We start from the raw sequence: 13,106 nt of genomic DNA, 5'->3' as shown, positions 1-13,106 counted from the left end.
GTTGGAGAGGCTGTGGAGAAAAAGGAACCCTCATCCACTGTTGGTGGGAACGCAGACTGGTGCAGCCATTATGGAAGGCAGTGTGGAGGTTCCTGAAAAAATTACAAATAGAATTACCATTTGACCCAGCAATCCCTCTTCCGGGTATCTACCCAAAAAATCTGAAAACATTTATACATAACGACACGTGTGCTCCAATGTTCATTGCAGCTTTGTTTGCAGTGGTCAAGACATGGAAACAACCAAAATGTCCTTCGATAGATGAATGGATAAAGAAGTTGTGGTATATATGCACAATGGAATACTATTTGGTGGTAAGAAAAGATGATATAGGAACATTTGTGACAACATTGATGGATCTTGAGAGTATAATGCTAAGCGAAATAAGTCAGACAGAAAAAGCAGAGAACCATATGATTTCACTGATATGTGGTATATGAACCAAAAACAACAAAAGAACAAGACAAACAAATGAGAAACAAAAACTCATAGACATAGACAATAGTTTAGTGGTTACCAGAGGGTAAGGTGGGAGGGGGTTGGTAGATGAGGGTAAAGGGGATCAATTATATGGTGATGGAAGGAGAACTGACTTTGGGAGGTGAACACACATGGGATTTATAGATGATGTAATATGGAATTGTATACCTGAATCTATGTAACTTTACTAACAATTGTCACCCCAATAAACTTTAATTTAAAAAAAAATTTAAAAATAAGTCACATATTTCCACGTCCTAAGTTCATTTTCTGGAGGCTTTTCATTTTCTCTCTCATCTGCCTTGTTACCTTGGTTCCTCATGACAATTAATGAATTATTATTTCTCTTCCTAGGCATTTATAGGAGTGGGTTCTGCAACATGTTGATACGAAGAGGTCTTTCTTTTGCTTTCTAGTAGTTGTTTGTAGAATGTTTTCTTTTCTGTCCAACTGCTGCTTTTTATCCTCTCTCATGCTGTAGTGTTCTATTTTCTCTGCACTGTTCTGGCTTCTCACACAATGGGGGATTCCCTAAAACGTGCGATTCTCCTCTGTGTACAGGTCTCCTGGGTTACAGTGCACTGCCTCTGTGGGGAGATGTGGAGAGCTTCTGACGTTCCAAAGCTGTTCCTGAACCAGTTTCACTGCTGGTGCGTTTCAGCAGTTCTGTTTACTCCTGCAGGGATCCACCCAGATAGGTGGGGACAGGGGCAGGGTGGGTTGTGAGAGGTGGCTGTGAACAATGGTGAGGACCACCAGCACAGCCAGTCCTGCACCCAAGGCTCCCTCCCCTTTGCTAGAACTATTTGGCCTTGGTGTCCATTGCTGTGGGCTGCAGTTCTCAGAACTGCAAATATTCTGTTTTTTTGATCTGAGACACTCCTACCTTTCCAATTCTAGCACTGGGAGGGTGGGGTTTGGGCAACCTCTGGGAAGGTAGGGACGGGGCGGCTAGGCTCCATGCCTATTCCTCCCATCCTCTGCTCAGCAGTGAGGGCTTAAGGTGCCATTTTCACCCTTCTTCCCTTGGTGTTTGCTCCGAGATCTCTGCAGTGAGCATTGTGTTCAGCCATGTTATATGCTGATCCCTCAGGCAGGACTGTGGGCCATAAGCGAAGCCCTAGCAGTCCAAATTCTTCCCTCTCCCACCACTGCTGTAGCTCCAGAATGCAGGGAGATTGGAGCTCCAAGCTCCATCTTCACTCCTGTGCCCAGGCGGCCCACGTCTCTGCACTTCCCTCCTCCCCTCCTGGCCAATTTGCCCACTCTTAGATGATTTCAGTTGCACTTCTCTTAGTCTTGCCTGTCTGCTGTGCAGGGATTCCTCTGTGGAATTATAGTTTTTCAATTTGTTTAAATTCCAGGGTTGATTTCAAGAAGCTCACCTCACACCACCATTTTTATGATGTCATCTCGCCTTTTTGTTTTGTTGATGGTTTCCTTTGCTGTGAAAAAAAACTTTATACTTTGATGTAATCATATATGTTTATTTTTTCTCTTACTTCCCTTGCCCAAGGGTATATATCAATAAAAATATAACTAAGGGTAATGTCTGCAAATTTACTTTCTGTATTTTCTTCTCGGAGTTTTGTGGTTTCAGATCTTACATTTAAGTCTTTATTCCATTTTGAATTTATTCTTGCATATGGTGTAAGGAGGTGGTCCAGCTTCATTTTTTTGCATGTGTTTGTCCACGTTTCTCAGCACCATTTATTGAATAGACTGTCTTTACCTCAATGTAAATTCTTGCTTCCATTGTCATTGATTAAATGAGCATATAGGTATGGATTTATTTTGAGGCTCTGTATTCTGGTCCATTGATCTATGTGTCTGTTTTTATGTCAGTACCATGCTGTTTTGAGACATATTTCTTATGTATAGTCCAGAAGTTCTCAGCCTTCTCACTATGACATCTGAAGCTGGAAGATTATTTGTCATGGAGGTCTGCCCTGTTCATTGTAGGATATTTACCATCATTCCTGACCTCTATCCACTAGATACAAGTAGCACCCCCAAACCAATGTGACAAGCAATAATGTCTCCAGATATTGCCAAATATTCCCTGTGGGCAAAATTGCCCCTGTTGAGAACCACTAATATAGAGAGAATATTATTCCGATACTCCTGCTCTGAAAGGAAAAAAATATATGTTTCTAACAAAACATTCACAGAAATCACAGAATTTTAACATTGGAAGGGCCTTGAAAAAGACAGGAAATAACTCTGTCATTTTACTAATGAAGTAATTAAAGGTCAGAGAATAAGGAGACTTCTTAAGAATCATAGAGTGAGGTATCTGACAGAGTTGTTTCATATCTATATTTCTTGACCCATATATTTCTTGAGCTACCATAGCATGCTCAAATTAGGAAATCCTTTTAAAATTGTCATAACTTGCCAGTGGGCCACTTGGATTGACACCGAAAATTGGTTGGTTGACTAACTCCCCAGCAGGACTGGCTCCATAATTTTCAGATTCCAGTACAAAATTAAAATGTGAGACCCCTGTCCTAATAGCATGAAAAAAAGTGCTAAAGCTTTTTTTCTTTCTCTTCATGGTATCTCTCTTGACCTGTCATAGTGTATTTTATTTGAGTTCTAATGTTGCAGTCCTCCAGGGATGGGGATACTTGTGGGGTAAGTACAAGCCAAGGGCATGTCCCACTACTTCATACATGCCCATCAGTTTCCCTCCTGCCAGTCACTGGATTAACACACCACACCATGCCCTTGCAGAGAGAGGGGAAGTTTAGCAAGGCATCATTTTTCCCACAACCCCACTCACAGTGGATGAATGAGCCTTGAAAGTGATTGAACACTAGGACTTACTGCTAGATTGAAAGTGGTGGATGGGCAAAAGGCTCACTCTCACGAAGACCATGATACTGTTATCCCAGTACAAGAACAGCCACCACCATACTCCAGTCCATGACTCACAGGGGCCTCAACTTTTCCCACAGCAGGCAGAGGGCAGCAGTAGTTGCTGGGTAGCCATGGGAACAGAGAACTCATCCTAGGGAGGCAGAGAAGAAAGATTACATGTGAGGCCAGTTTCCAAACTTTTGTCACGTGTTCCACTGTCCTTTTGGATGTTATATAAAAAACACAATTCAAAGATAAAATTACTAAGTATTTTAATATGGTGACATCAGAGCATTAAACCCTAAGCACTTGAATCCCTTCTGAGTATGGTGCCTTGTACTGGTAGCAAGCCCGTGATGCCTGCCCTGCTCCCCAGAATCAGAATGTAAATTTTATGAATACACAGCTGTCTAAAGTGACAATTCTAAAAAGAAAATTCATTAATGTTATATTTCATTAAAGGAAAAGGATTATTGCCACTTTCTGATCATGATCTTCTCTGCAGTCATGTTGATCCTTTAAGGCATTGGGGGAGATTCTTTGAAAAGCAATTTTTACTGTCATTGATGATTCCTTGCATGATTTTTAACTCTGAGCAAATACATCAAATACTGTCGCATCCAGCGCAACACGGGCAGTGAGGGAACAAGAAGGGCCAGCTTTAGGTTAAGTTTTAAGAAAGAAAGAAACAGAGACTTAATGCAGTTGAATCTCAGAGGGCCAAGGGTCTCACAGTCATGAAAGACTGGAGTGCAGAATCAAGCCAACTGGTGGCTTTTATTGATTATACAAGGGAGTAAAAATGATCTTATCTATGGTCTGTGAAACTCATCCATCATATCACAAAGGTGATTTAATCCAATTATCCCTGTCTGCAAACAGCCGGAGCAGAAAGTCCTATGATGATTTATTTAAGGTATGTACCCTCCTCGGGATAAGTCTCTCATGATAAAACTTTGTTATTTCGCTAAACAGGGAGAGCTGATATTATCGCTCTCCTAATCCTCTCACAATCAGGTGAGAGAGAAAGCCAGTGTCAGCAGTGCCTTCCTTTAAGCAGGGGGAAGGGGAGGCAATGCTCCGTCCCATATTTTCCATAGTAGCTCATTGGGGGTCCCCACACTGTTCCGCCTGTCTTAGGTTTTTCCTCACGTGAGAAATCTTACCCATCCTTGGCTGGCAAACCATCTTTTGGGGACCAGACAGAGAGACATGAGGTGTAAACATAAAGATGAAGCAAAGTCCCAAGAAGGCACAGTCTCACAGATTCTTCTTTCCTTAGGGAAAGGTATGAGGGGACAGTCGGCTAGACTGCTGCATGACAACAAAATACCACTATAAACTACACACAATTCTGGATGTCTTCGTTGTATACACTAGAAAAGAAATACAGTAGTGCCCCCTTATCTGTGGGAGATCACCTTCAAGATGCCCAGTGATTGCCTAAAACCTTGGATAGTATCAACCACTGTATATGCTATGTTTTTCCTACAGATACATACTTATGGTAAAGTTTAATTTATAAATTAGGCACAGCAAGAGATTAACAACAATAACTACTAATAAAATGGAATGATTATAGCAATGTACTGTAATAAAATGTATGTGAGTATTCCCTCTCTCTCTCTTTCTCTCTCCAACTAATCTGATAACTAGTGAGTATTAGGCAGGTAGTGTATACAGCTGGATATGCTGGACAAAGGGATGATTCACATCTCAGACAGGATGAATTGGGGTGATGTGAGATTTCATTATGCGGCTCAGGCATGCAATTTAAAACTTATAAATTGTTTATTTCTGGAATTTTCCATTTAATATTTTCAGACCATGATTGACTGGGTAACAGAAACTATGGAAAGTGAAACTTTAGATAAGAGGGGATTGTACATTATATAAGTCTCATGAATTTGTAATAAGAAAAATATTTCAAACTTTGGATTTCATGGTGAGAGCATAGGGCAGGAAATAGAAGAACCTGTATTTTTCCTTTTTCTTTTTTTAAACCTAGCACTTAACCTCTGCACTTCAATTTACGTAAACCTGGAGAAAATATAAACAAATTAAAACATCAAGAAGTTTAGAAAACTTGATCATATAATCAATTATCTGTTCAGACAGCATCATGAATCATTTGAATGTAGTCTGGAGATGTCCCATCAATTTTCCCTTCACATTCAAATGACTCCAAGATGGCTAAGGCAATATTTACAGATATGGCTGTCAACTCTGGGAAATCTACCAGTATGATTATAGCTCATGAACAAGTTTATTTTCATACTATCTGGACAAGTTGAACTTAGGGAGACAGAATTGGTTTGATGACTACCTTTCTAGAGTAAGATTGAACAATCTACCAATAGTATTCTATTTGCAAGTGAAGCCTAGCTTAGCTATGGAGTCTGCTTGGTTTTATAAGAAGAGCTACATAAGTAGTTGACCGTATTTACATAAGAGCCTAACAGCAGGCTACTGTAGAAACTTGGCCTGCAAGTAATTGCCATGGAAAATGAATTCAACTCATTAACAGGTTTCTGAAACAGAGCCCTTTGAAAATAAGTTTGACAGTTTCATTTAATAAGTGTTCTACACTTCCGGGCAACTCCACTAGACTCATTCACCTTTCACTTTTCTTTTGATGTTCCTTGCAGCCAATCTCTACTGACAGTTAATAGTCACCGCTCTGGAGAGGAAAGGCCTTGCAGGAGCACCAGCAGCAGCGACTCTAATGTACGTATGCACAAACACATGGGATATTTTTCTCTTGAAAATTATGGTGTTTTCCTAGACAAATATTCAGAATAGGACAGCTCTGTAGCAAAGGGAAGATTGTTTGTTTCTGTGACTGCAGCTCTGGAGATGAGGATCCAGCGACAGACTCTCAGTGTCCAGCACCTCTTAGCATGTACGTCAGCTGTATGGATATCAATGGTCTGACACTAAGCTTTACTGTTTGTCCAGACTTCTCTAAACCTAATTTGATAAGACAAAACAATTCACAGAATGTCAAAGCTAGAAGAGTCCTATTTGATTATTAAATTTTCTGTAGGGTCCTGAGAGGTACCATTAAACACCCAAGGTCCCATGGGAATTCAAATCTCTAAGTCTGAAACAACTTAAACTTCCTTTTGAGGACTTGATTTTTGAAAAGGCAGGCTAACATAAAAATCGATAAATGAAAGGGGGAAATAGTAGATTTGGGGAGATAGAGTTATCAGCTCAGCACCCTAGCATCTTGGGGGCACCCCACATAAAGTGAAGTGGAAAATTGAAGCAATCAGGTAGGTAATTCAGTGCAAAATACACTCATCTGAAATAGCCAAATAATTGAAGCAATAATTCTTTTTGTGTTGAGTTATTTTGATAGTTGTCTCAATTATCCATTTCACAGTGTGTGTAGACTCAGCCAGCCAGAGAGATCGTAATTATAACTACTTGACCTTAATCTCATCTCTTCCCTTGGAAAACAGTTACCAGTAAATGTGAACCTAAAGGCAACTTGAGAGAGGTGCAGTAAAGAGATCACAGTGTCCTTTAAGTATCTCCAGAAAGAATAGAAAATGGTGAAATGTAGTGTGTGAATTGTGTGAAATCACTTCGAATTAGGAAATTTCACCTGTCATCAAAATCAGCCATCAGGGATTGAGTGTAACGTAAGTATAAGAGAGCAGCAGGGCTTTATATGTTCTTTGATTGAAGGGATTTAATTTAGTTGCAAATACTTTTTTTTCTGTTATGAAAAACCAAGGTCAGTAATTTTTTTGTTTGTTTTCTTAAATTTACTTATTTTTTAAAACATAACATCAGAAAGGTGTTAAAACTGGTATAATAGCTCAATAGAATAAGTATTCCAGATATGGGGAGAGATGAAGAGGGAGATGTTCAGAACACTTCACCAGAATTCGCCCAACTTAATCATAGTGGAATAATGATGTGCCTTGTGGATGTGGTTAGTCAATGACACTGGCCTGATGGATCTTTCTTTCTGCACCAGATCCCATTGAGTTATCTGATCCCCTTGGCTGATGAAGAACAGTTACACAAGGAGAACTTGCATCATTCGGGGTGATGTTGTTTAAGAGATTGACCAACCTATCAGGTTGTGGAGCTGCAACAGCCTTGAGGTCCTTGCAGACTCATCGAACATCACAAGAACTGCACTTGCCAGTGCACTGATTAAGAATCACTGAGAATTCCACCTCATCTCCAGCCTGTAGCTCAGTGCTATCCTGAACTTCTTTCACATAGAAAAAGAGCTTCTTGCTATCTCCTACTTGATAATTAATGAAGCCAAATTGATCTTTTATGCATTCCACGATGACTCTCAGCTGGGGTGTGACGTTGTAGGCGATAGTCTGTGCATTTTGGCCCCCCAGCACACACAATTGGAACTTCATACTCCCCCCTTTCTGCAAGCAATCCCCTTTGTTGGCCATTCCAACTATGCGAAATGAATAGATGTCACCTTTCATATCCCCTTCCTTCACAGTCTCAATCATTCCTTGGTACTCAGTCTGTGTTGGATCAACACTCCTCAAAGGATGAATGACTTTACCAGAGTAGATGATAGGATCAGTAATGCCATTTACGAGTGTGTTTTGTTGACTTTTTCTGCACTGACTTTGTTGCCTTTGCCTTTTGATAAGCTGTACTTGACTATGTCCCCCAGTTCCAGGCTATTGACATCACCAGAGAACTCACTGTAATGGAAAAAGATTTCCTTATCATGATTGACTGTTTCAATGAATCCAAAATTATCCTTCAGAATTGCCACATAACTCAAGAGTCTTTTGAAGTTAGAATTAGGATCTAAAATCTGCACACAAGATGGAGTCTGCTGTCCAGTCCTCTGTTGATCACTAATACTAAATTCAACCTTATCTCCTATTTGAAGAGAAGTAGATCCTTTCACATCCTTGGCGTGAAAAGCAATAGTCAATTTCACCCCACCGTCATTGTAAGCAATACCATCATCCTCAACCTCTTTTTCTTTGCCTTTATTTGGGCTAGTGGTTTTAAGATCGGAAAAAGTGGCTCCTTTTTCTACAGTGCCCAGATTGATTGTCTGTGCCAAGAAAATGATTATCTGAATGGGAATGGGATGAAACCATGCCCTTGGGAAGCTTTTTAATCCTAATAGCATGATTTCTTTGGGCAGAGAGCATACCAAGAACCACAGTAAACTACTTCATCTGCAATATGGACTTGGTTCCCATCCAGAACTTCACTATAAAAGAACATATGAGCATCACAGTCCACACACTTATGAGACCAAAACCATCTCTCATGGCAACAATTACACCCATTTTTCTGGCTTTGTACTGAAACAAAATGTATTTGATCTAACTTCTATGTTGGTTGCTTGTTCTAATTTGTCACATCAATCTGTTGAAGTATGAAACCTAACATGGTTGCCTTCCAACACGGTCACCTTGTACTTTGTATCTTTGTCTCCAAAAGGAAGTTCTTTAGGAATCGCAAAGTCAATATCATCTCTTACTTTTAAGCCCTGCAGGTTGTCATTATACTGTGAACAGTGGAAGAAAAGTCTAGCTTGATGTTCTGAATACTGAATCAATCCATAAGAGGTTAGCACTTTTTCGATAACCCCAGTTTCATGCACTGCTGCTGAAGTATCACTGAAGTATCCATTGTGTCCACTGTTGTGGAAAGGCTTGCATCAAATCTCATCTTGCAACGATAATCAAATATTGCACTTTCAGTAGTATCAGCTGATTCTTTTTTTTCAGCACATGTTTCAAAGAATGAAAATTGTAAGTATTAAAAAAAAAAGAGTGAGAGAAATGATCTATCAAGGTAATAAAGAATACAACTGCTAATGCACTGGGCAATCTCCCAGTACAGCACTGAAGAAAACAAAGCAGCACTGGAAATGTTCTTTCGAAGCTGTTGAGTAGGCACAAAATTCTTTGTTTTTTTAAGAAATGAAAAAGCAGTTTATTAGAAGAAAAAGTACACTTCAAAAAAATAGAGGCAGGCCTGAGCAGAAAACAGTGGCTCAAAGGCTATTATTAAAAGGGAAAGTACACTCCAAAGGGTTTGGAGCAGGCCCCAAGCAAACGCAAGGCTCAAGAGGGGGATCCAAAGGCCCAAAGGTGGGGGCAGCCGCTCGCAGGAGCCTAGGAGTTTTATCTGGGTTGAGCTGTTCCTCTCCAGGCGAGGGACCATTTGATTGACACCTGTGATTGACAAGAGGCTATTATTTCATCGCATGTTCTCTTCAATTTGAAATTGTTATCTACAAGCTGACTGGCCCTTCCCCCTACAACTGAGCTGCTAGTTTTGGCGGGCTCTGTGGCTTGAATGGCTTTGTTATGGTTTGGGCCTTAATCCCCTCCACTGTGGCCATGTCCCTGACTGTCTATGGCTTTTTCCTATCTCAGTCCCCCCTCTGATGATATAACCATAATTGCCATTAGGGAAAGGGACGAAGACCACTCTGGCTGCTTCCTGCTGAGGAGGGGTGAAGTATGAATCGGACCAGCAGTGGGCTAGTCGGTCAGAGGGCAGTCTAGTGGCCCACAGTAGATGGGTAGGTCTTGTAGGTCCATATGTGGCTCCGTGTTGAGCACCATTTGTAGTATACGACTTCTAAGTGAGAAAAGATAAACCGACTGAATAGTTTGAGGGTACAGGGCCCAAATGAGAGTAGAAGGAGGAGGATTAGTACAAGGGCTTAGGAGAGGCCATAAGCATCGTAGGAGTTGGGTTCTAAGGGATGCCCACGAGTCTGAGAGATCTTCAATGGAACTTATGTAAAAACAGATGGGAACTAGAAGGAGAACAAGGGAGACGATTCTTGCGGTCGTCCCAGACTCTGGGAAGGTTTCATAGGACTAATAGAGTGAGTCTTAAGAATACTCAAATCAGTCCCAAACTCAAGCCTGCCCATGAGAGACCATGGCAGGGAAGGGGCATCAGGACTAGGGTAGTGCAGATGAGGGTGACAGTGAGAAAGAGGAAAAAGGCAAGTATTAGGAGAATGTAACCTCCCCACTATCATTCCTTTGGGGTTAAGTCCCACCATCCGGGCACTTATCTAAATGGCGCGGAATTAGTTTGAGGATGGCTGGGGTATTCAGGACTAGGATCTGTGGGTGTCCAAGGCTTGACATGGAAGTGGTGAAGCCAGGAGTTGAATTCTGGTACTTTAATCACCAATAGCCTTCCTTCTGGGTGAGTCTTGTGGACACTTTAATGAAACAGGTTTAATTCGAGGGAAGGGGACCCAGCTGCTAATTCTCTGACGCCCCCACATCTGGTATGTCAGGGAACCCTCCATCCCCTTCTGCACTTTTAACAATACTTGGTCCCGATTTTAAGGGGTTGCAATGTGTAGAGAGGTCTGTTTCGGGGAGGTGCTGGTCCCTATCTTTCTTGAGTGCCTGTTGAACCTCTTAAGTTAATATAGGAAATAACAGAATTAAAGTTAGAATCTACAAGCAATGGGAATTAATTAGGACTAGGGCTTAGAGGTCTTCTGACCATGCTTTCCTAGAGTCCTTTTCTAGGGGCTCTATTTATCTTTACAACCAAGCAGGTTTCAGAGGAACGTTCAAGAAAGAATAAATGGCTAATTAACAGGCTTACCTGCCACATCAAGAGTCACCTGCAATTTTGCCCCTGTAATGAGAACAGCTTGGGAGCCACTGGGAGCTTTAGTCCCAACAGTGATTACAGTCATTCTTGGGGAGGGAGTTTGTCCCTGCTCTCTTCAGACACTCCCTCCTCTAGTGCCCTTTTAGTTTGTACAGGGGGCACACCATGGCTGCTTTGAAGAAATAGGATATTCCTTATTCCAGTGGTCTGGACTTGCACATCCTGGTGTGTCTCTTCCGGGGTTTCTGGGGTGCCCTGAGGTGGCATCAGCTTGTCTATTAACTGCAGCAAAAAGTCTGAACTGTCTCTGGCCTCGTCCAGTCTCACTGTTCCTTTCTTTCCTCATCCTCCCTGTTTCGGTTGTAAAAGGTGTAACAAATTCCCCGGCATTCTCTAGGACCTGTGCCTTTTCATTAAGCTGTAACAATAGGTCAGAATTACTATAATATAAGGTCACATGAGCTCCAGTAGTCCTAGAATAATAAGTTTACATAATTATTACCAAAACTTAGTTCTTACTATTGTGAAGATTTAGTTTTCCACAGTAAGAAAGGACCTGATTAGGACAATATCAGAGATAGAAATTACTTTGATGACACATATAATCTTTGATTTTTTAGGCAGAAAACTTTTATATCTGCAGCAGGCCAATAGTCTAAGAAATTTTTCCTGCTTAGCAGAGAGAGAAAACACTTAACTAGCTTACTTTTGATATTCAAATTTACTTAATTAATCATATCTAGCATTTCCTTTCCTATTAGAATCCATAACCTTCAGAACCTTAATTTTTACTGACAACCAAAAGCAAGCAATTAGCAACTCCACTAGCAAATCCAGGAATATTTGCAACCTTCAAAAGCATGGGCTTTTGCAATAAAATATAAGATATATTTATTAACAGATCTTTATTTCTCTTTCAACAGTCCTGTAACAAGAAGACAGAAATAGATGAACTCAGACCTACCTAATAATTAATATTTCAGTATTTCATTATTTTGAAATACCTACATATTCAATAATTTCTATCATTTAACATAGCTTAGCAAAACTAAAATCTTAAGTTCCCAACAGATGCTGAGAAATCATGTCTAAGCATCCCCAATATATGATTATTACTGAAAAGTTTTACTTAATACCTTATTTTAGTTACTTTTTATTAGTTCTTAACTCTATGAGATCCCAAAGTCAATAATCTAAGCTATTTTTTTGACAAACATTGTGACAAAGATAACATGAATGTATTTTTGTAAACCTAGGTAAAACAAAAAATACCATATTTAATATTAATGACCTTAGAAGACATATGTATTTAACCAAAAATTTAACAGCCTTAGTATAAAATATTTTCTTAAATTACATGATCCTGAAAAGTACTTGAATTAATTTTTATTATTTAAATTTACATAATCACTTAAGTTTTTCTTTAAGCCAATTAAATATAATCAGGTAATACCAACCAGAGGCAAGAATACTATACATAAACACAGACAAACACAGATATTAGAGATCAGACATATATAAACTGAATTATTAACAATTGCATGGAGGTCCTGAGATTGTATGATTACCCATACAATTGCAAAGAGGCTGGAACAAGGTGTGGGAGGTCTGGTTTCAGAATTAGCCACTTGATACTAAAAGTGCCTCTTTTTCCTTCTGTTACCTCAGCCTCAGGCAGTCCTGGTTATAAGTGGATTAGGAGATGGGTGGAGTCTCCTTTTCTCTAAACTATCAATTTAGGGTTTTTTTATGCACCCAATGAGGGCTTCTAGAAACCTGGCTTATCTGGCCATCCCTTCCACAAAATAAATCTGACTGTAAGATAGTATTATAGGACGTCATAGGAATGGTGGCAGTGAGGTAGACTTCTTGAGTTCTCCTCCGGAACTTACCACAAATTGAACATCTATAACCAATCAAAGGACTCTCTGTTCATCACACAGAACAGCTAAAAGACTCAGACGAGGATTCTTTGAAGGGCTCAGCTCAAGAGGCACAAGACTCAACACACCCAGAGGCCAACTCCAGAACAAACCAGAGTACTACTGGGATTGACCTACAAGTGACACAGCCAGAGGGAATTCTCTACAGGCACAAGAGCCCATAGAGGCCAAGCCTCATTTAAGTGGTCAACCCTCACGCAGCAG

At 40.3% G+C, this 13,106-nt stretch overlaps 1 pseudogene; it reads right to left on the bottom strand.

Annotated features, from left to right (window-relative positions):
* Positions 1-7,289: 7,289 nt before the first annotated feature.
* LOC117013676 (cold shock domain-containing protein E1-like) lies at positions 7,290-11,044 on the bottom strand (annotated as a pseudogene).
* Between the last annotated feature and the right edge of the window lie 2,062 nt (positions 11,045-13,106).

The sequence above is a fragment of the Rhinolophus ferrumequinum genome, chromosome X (genome assembly GCF_004115265.2).
Source record: "Rhinolophus ferrumequinum isolate MPI-CBG mRhiFer1 chromosome X, mRhiFer1_v1.p, whole genome shotgun sequence".
Lineage (NCBI taxonomy): Eukaryota > Metazoa > Chordata > Mammalia > Chiroptera > Rhinolophidae > Rhinolophus > Rhinolophus ferrumequinum.
This window is presented reverse-complemented; position numbering and strand designations above follow the sequence as displayed.